The following is a 6,208-nucleotide window of genomic DNA, read 5'->3' on the forward strand; positions in this document are numbered from 1 at the left end:
AGTTTGTGAATAATAATGATCGTTCTCTAAATTTTTATTAAGAAATAATTTTATTTTTATATATCGACGCTGCATGTATCTGTTCTCTGCTGTTATTGGAACATATATATATATAACAGCAACATTCTAATGATCGATAAATTCGATTTTGTATTAATTAATTATTAATATAATTATTGAGATGGCACGAGTCTCGATTCGAATCCTTTAATAAATCTCATGATGCAATACATCAAATGCACTTATACACAGACTTTATATTAATTGGATTATCGCGATATAGCGGAAGATTGCGTATCGAATGGATTAGTTCTTGTTTCAAACAAAATCGTTATCGTTTGCTTATGTGTGCGAACGCGAGCGTGAAGCAAGTAACGTTATAATCTGCGGGATCATTCTGCTAAAGCCCATCAAGCTTGCCTAATGAGAAAGTTACATCACAGCTTGAAACAAACGTACGGAATTACCTAACATCTCACACGCGCGGCGAAATCCTTTTTTACACCCTGTGCGTGATGACGTAGGACAATAAAGCTCGCGATAGGGTATCGCCCGGAGGATATATTTTTCGCCAGCGACTATTTCGGGGCTCATTCTACGGGTCGGACCACACCACACCACACGTGTTGTGCCGATATGGTACAACCGTAAATCAAAAGTAAGTTAATCGAGACCTGCTGGAGACCATTGGACTCTCAATTTCTTCTCGTTCGGAAATTCGAATTTTGATTTATCGCATAGATATACTTCTACCACGCAGCTGCAAGTGATGTAAGAAATTATAAATGTAAATGTCATCGTGCGCAAAATATGATAACATTTTCTTTTGACTGACTGACTTGAGGAAAGCGCCATAGGTATACTTGTTTAGAAGGGAAATCGCTGTTTACTTTTATCTCCTCTAAAATGTATTTCGCATTTCGTTTGTTTACCGTTGTTTGTGCGGAATTTTTGCAGTTAACGGCCAGAAAGAATTTGTGCAAGCAGACGAATTTCTTTTTTTTTTAGATTGCACAAATCTCCAGAGTTGTATGTAGTTATATAATAACACGAAGAAGCTCCACAGATATCTACGACTATAATGAGATCATTATTTTTGAAAAATATTTACTCTCCGCGACCCGCGTATTTGCTGATATCCGTGAGTCAACAATGTGAAAACAAAAATCTTTTTGATTTTTCATTAATTTGCGATAACACGTATATTTTTAGAGACGTATAAAAAATTCATAAGAATCGTATAAATATATTTAGAAACGTAAAAAAACAACATATGTGTGCAAAGTTAAGAATTTAAAAATATTTATGCTTCTCCTGAGAAAATAGAAGTTTATTTTTGTAAAATTATAATGCAGATTCAAACGAGCTTCTTTAAAAACTTTTTAAAATTCACACATATTTCGCGGTGTATTTTTAATTAAAATAGTAATAATTCTATTTTCACATTTGTCGATCTTCCATTTAATTGATATTATAAATTACATACGGGAAAAATTTGCACAGAACTTTCCTCCTCTCTTTATAATGCATGACAAGAAAGTTATAGAATGTAGAATTAGTCTGACTTCTCTTCGCGGTATCTTTGCAATGTATCGAACACGAGATAAGAAGTTTCAACGCCTTCGGACTCAGATAAGGTCCGCTAGCAGACACTTTGGCGTCTCGATGAGTGGTTTGCGCGAACACGAACTCTAAAGATAGAGCGACATACGTCGTTCCTTTACCCCGTCCTTCACTTTTCCGCACAATTTTGATCATTTTTCCCTCGTTCAGTTTTAGATTAATGCTTTTCAAAATAATCCCGAGAGATTCGAAACGTATCTATTGTTCTAGAAATATAGTACACAATATATGAATATAAATGTATGTATATAAGAAGAGGACATTTTTCTAGATGTCCAAGTTTTTTTTTTCCGTTGAGAAGTTTTTCATCATATGTTGGTCGATTCAGTTTGCAGGCCAGAACTTTAACAAGGACTTTACAGTCTGTTTCTTCAAGGACTTTTACGACCCACAAACGACCGCTTTACATCAGCGGCACATTACCGGTATACGATGGTATATGTTGGCTGACAATGGCCATCGTTTTTATCGATTGCGGAAAGCAAAACAGGTTTGCCGGAAATGATAAACGAGCTGTTAAACGAGCGATTGTGGACAACATCCGGTAACATGATGTTGAACCGCGAAATCCTTCCCATCATCTATTATATTAAATGACAAGTAAGTAAAGCTTATGCAACGTTGACATATTGCACATGAATAATGTCAAAATACTTTGTCAGAAATTATTAATATCATAAAGTATAACATGATCCAACGTGGCGTATTTAAAAATGACATAATTTATAATATGTCTCTGATTATGGTTATAATAATTTTTCTTTCTATAATTTATTAAGAAAGTTTGTGTAAATGTTTTATATAATATCTTTGCAAATCTCTTTATAATAAAATTATGGATTCTAGTTTCTTCAAGTTATTTATCAGAAAGAAACATGTTATTTTTCAACTTTGTTGGAAAAAGATATATTAAAAATACGACTTGATATATGAGAGAGTGCTCGATGATAATAAAATATACCACTTGTCCTGATATCCTAACTTGTCCTGATATTCTTTACGGAATTGAGGATATTGGAATCCTTCGGTAACATAGAGGGCGAGTTCCTTAAGATCTAACGACCAACTTGGCGAATTACTTTCCGGTATCTGAAACTCGATTTCGGGAGATTGCCCACAAATGCGGAACGTTACGCGAAATGTGCTGCAAGTTTATAGCTGACGCGGAAATCGAAATCTTGACTAGCTCGAGAAATCGATAAAGTTCGATGTATGGATACAAGATATATCTATTTATCGATAAATAAGCCGTAGTTTTTTTTATGTAAATACTTTTTTATCAGATGAATAAATGAATTGCAATCCAGAAGACTATCTTGAAAGTTACATAAAATTTATAAGTTTAAAATCCTATATACACACATCATATATTTATACAAAATGTTAATTTAAAATTAGTTTTCGAAAACGTAATAAACACATAGATAACTAATGCATCTTATATCTTTTACTTTTCCATTTAATTATAGAATTTGTTAATGAAATCACGAAATAATGGGCCAAATATTTTTTTCTGAATTGACCAGAAATAACCACGTGACGTCACGATCAAAATAACGAATCGTCGATAAAACATATCAGACATTTCCAACGCGCGGATTTCCTAAAAGCTTCGAGCCTCAAGTAATGTTGAATGTACGTCACAGAAAAACGTCAGGACAAAAAAATCAAATCCTCGGGTCAGTCGGAGTTAAATATTGCTACGGCTAATCGCGTAATCTATACGTAATCTCCGACAACGAATTTAGCGTAGGTAAAAATGTATTAAAATGTAATTGTACGAGTTTTATTTCAACTACAAACGAACGACATTAAATATTTGCTTAATAGCAGTTGGATCAATTAAAACTTCAATAAATGCATCCGTTTTATGTACAACATTATAATTTATTATGTACATTTATTATGTCAACATTATGTATTTTGCAGCTTTAATTTAAAAAATAGAATAGAGCTTATTATTATTATATAAAATAATCGTACAGATGTTTCAAAAATCGCAATTTATTTTTGTCAAGGATATCGTGAAAAATTTAATCGGGGTTGATCCTTTCCAATGACGCATTTTACAGGGATTAGCAATTAGGTAGAAATAATTAATGTTGGAAAATAAATAATATTCGATTGAATTTTCTATTTCAGTTTCGCCGGAAGGAGGGCGAGTACGATCGGGCTTGACGAGTCGTTTCAAGATGACAAATCGCCACTTCGTTTTCGGCATCTCTTAAGCAATTAAGTAATTATCATGAAATATTGTGACGGCTGTCGGTTTGAAAAATTTGACGTAACGATCCGTGTTTCTAGCGTGAAAGCGCGCTGATAAAGTGTGTATACGCAAAACTTAGCGTGCGATAATATTTATAGTAACGAAGAGAGAAAGAGAGAGAGAGAGAGAGAAAGAAAGAGAGAGTTAAAAAGAGTAAACGGCGGAGGAATAAATATACAAGTCGAGGCAAGAGACTCGGCTGCTGTTTGCTGCACGCTTTGAAGGTGCGCTGGCCGTGCGATATAACGCGTGCGATGCCTATATTGTACGATTGGCTATACAACATTTGGGGAATAACACCTTAAATCTGATCGTAAATCCGTAAGCGCTATAATTCACATGTATGTACACAAATGCTGCTATCACCAGAGCTAGCAAATCACATACAACGAGTTGTATTGTTATCGCCCGCTCGGGTATAATTAATCAAGATTTAATCATAGAATGTATAAGAATAATAATAATGGAATTTATCTAAACTAAACGGTTAATAACATTAGGAAAAATGCAAGATGTTTGATGAAATTTATTGGCATGTATGCTGGAAAATACTATGAAAAATTCGTCCTACTTTCGCTCTCTCGAAGATTCGTTATGCATAATGGAATAATCATTAAATGAATGCAATATTAATGACGATGAATTAAATAGTATTTGCGTGCATTTAATTATAATATTATTATTCTAATAATGTCTTTTTTTCAATATCTTTTTAAATTTTTATCGTTGTAATTAATTTAGTCTCTATTATTTTTAGCAAGAATTTTTATACTAATAAGCGATTCTACGATTATGCATATTTATTCCATGGCTATATCTCTCGGTATAGATAATGTCAGTATCGCGCTAATGGGGATACGAGATGAAAACGCGAAAAAATGGGGATGCGAAGGATCGAAAAATAGGAAGAGTGAGAGAGGGAGAGGGAGACAAAGAATTACGGAAGGACATTGGTAGCGTAACAGCGCCAGAATAATCGTCCCAGTGGCGTCTTTTAATCCGTACCGCCATACGAATCTATTTTTCGCCGGACAATCGCGCCAGAAATATCGGATTGGCCTCTCTTCGCGATAATTCTGTTCTGGTGCTCACATGATCGCCACCACTTGGTGCCGCGTCGCGTATACCGTCGTCGGGTGAAACCCGGCGAGTGTGTATCTCTCGTCGCTCGTTTCACATCTCGACGTCAAGATTTTCACCATATGACCCATTTCTGCCGGATAAAAGAGATAGTCGATACGAGATTTTAAATATAAAAGTAAGAAACTTTGAAAGAGTAAAAGAAATCTCTGTATTTTTTTATATATTTTAAAAAATATCGAAAAAGAAAATTAATTTTTTTTTTTTCAGAGAAAATCTCAAAAGATGATTCATAAAAATTTATTCTGCGCGCGATTCATAAAAAATTCATTAATGTTTGGCGAGAAAAATCGCCGAACAAAAATCGAAGCCGTTTGTGAGGGTTGATCGGGGGAGGGGACGAGAGAGAAAAGGGCTCGCCAATTTTCTACGAAATAGGCAATACGAGATAACGCACATCGTTAAAATGATTCATAAAAAATTTATTCCGCGCCCGATTCATAAAAAATTCATTAGCTAATTTGACGAGAAAAATCGCCGAACAAAGATCGGAGCCGTTTGTGAGGGTTGATCGGAGGAGGGGGCGGGATGGGGAAGGGCTCGCCAATTCTCTACGAGATACGCAATACGAGATAACATCGTTCGATCGCCGATCAGCGAGACTGGGTTAGGACTCGTCGTACGTATTATAAAATGTGCGAATTATTTTTAGATCGGCGCAAAAATATCGCAAGGTCGCCGCACGCTGTTGCCCGACGCGGGCGAGTCTGGCCGCTTCGAGGAGCTTTGTGCTTTCCCGAAGACGAGACACAAGATGCCGCCACCGCGTGGAGAAACATCCCCGTTGACGTTACCACGAAGGTTCACCGGGTGGCAATTCAGGGAAACGTGGAATATTCGCGGAAGTCTGACTTCTCGATTGACGATAGAACGGAGCTGCTGTTACCAAAGTCATTGATGATCATATGACAGTAAGTGCACCCAACAATTATATATTATATAATTATAAAATTATTCAGATATAACGTTTTAATCGTCATAATAAAAATGTTATTAAATAGGAAGTTATAATAAATATATAATTCATACATATATATTAAAGATTAAAGTTCACAATTTTAATAATAATATTTTAGGATCCCTTTTTTAATATTCACTTTTAATTGAAAAAATATATCTTTCATTTTTTTAAATATTTTATTTATTTATATATATATATGTAATTTTATAAGAAAAAAA

The 6,208-nt window shown here is 34.7% G+C and overlaps 1 long non-coding RNA gene across 1 annotated transcript; it reads left to right on the forward strand.

Annotated features, from left to right (window-relative positions):
- The first annotated feature begins 237 nt into the window (after window positions 1–237).
- Window positions 238–5,934, forward strand: LOC115244610. The gene is made up of 4 exons (XR_003885403.1): window positions 238–658; window positions 1,952–2,223; window positions 3,766–3,859; window positions 5,682–5,934. It is a non-coding gene; the product is annotated as an uncharacterized LOC115244610 (long non-coding RNA).
- Window positions 5,935–6,208: the final 274 nt, after the last annotated feature.

The sequence above is a fragment of the Formica exsecta genome, unplaced genomic scaffold, assembly GCF_003651465.1.
Source record: "Formica exsecta isolate Colony F162 unplaced genomic scaffold, ASM365146v1 scaffold826, whole genome shotgun sequence".
Classification (NCBI taxonomy): domain Eukaryota; kingdom Metazoa; phylum Arthropoda; class Insecta; order Hymenoptera; family Formicidae; genus Formica; species Formica exsecta.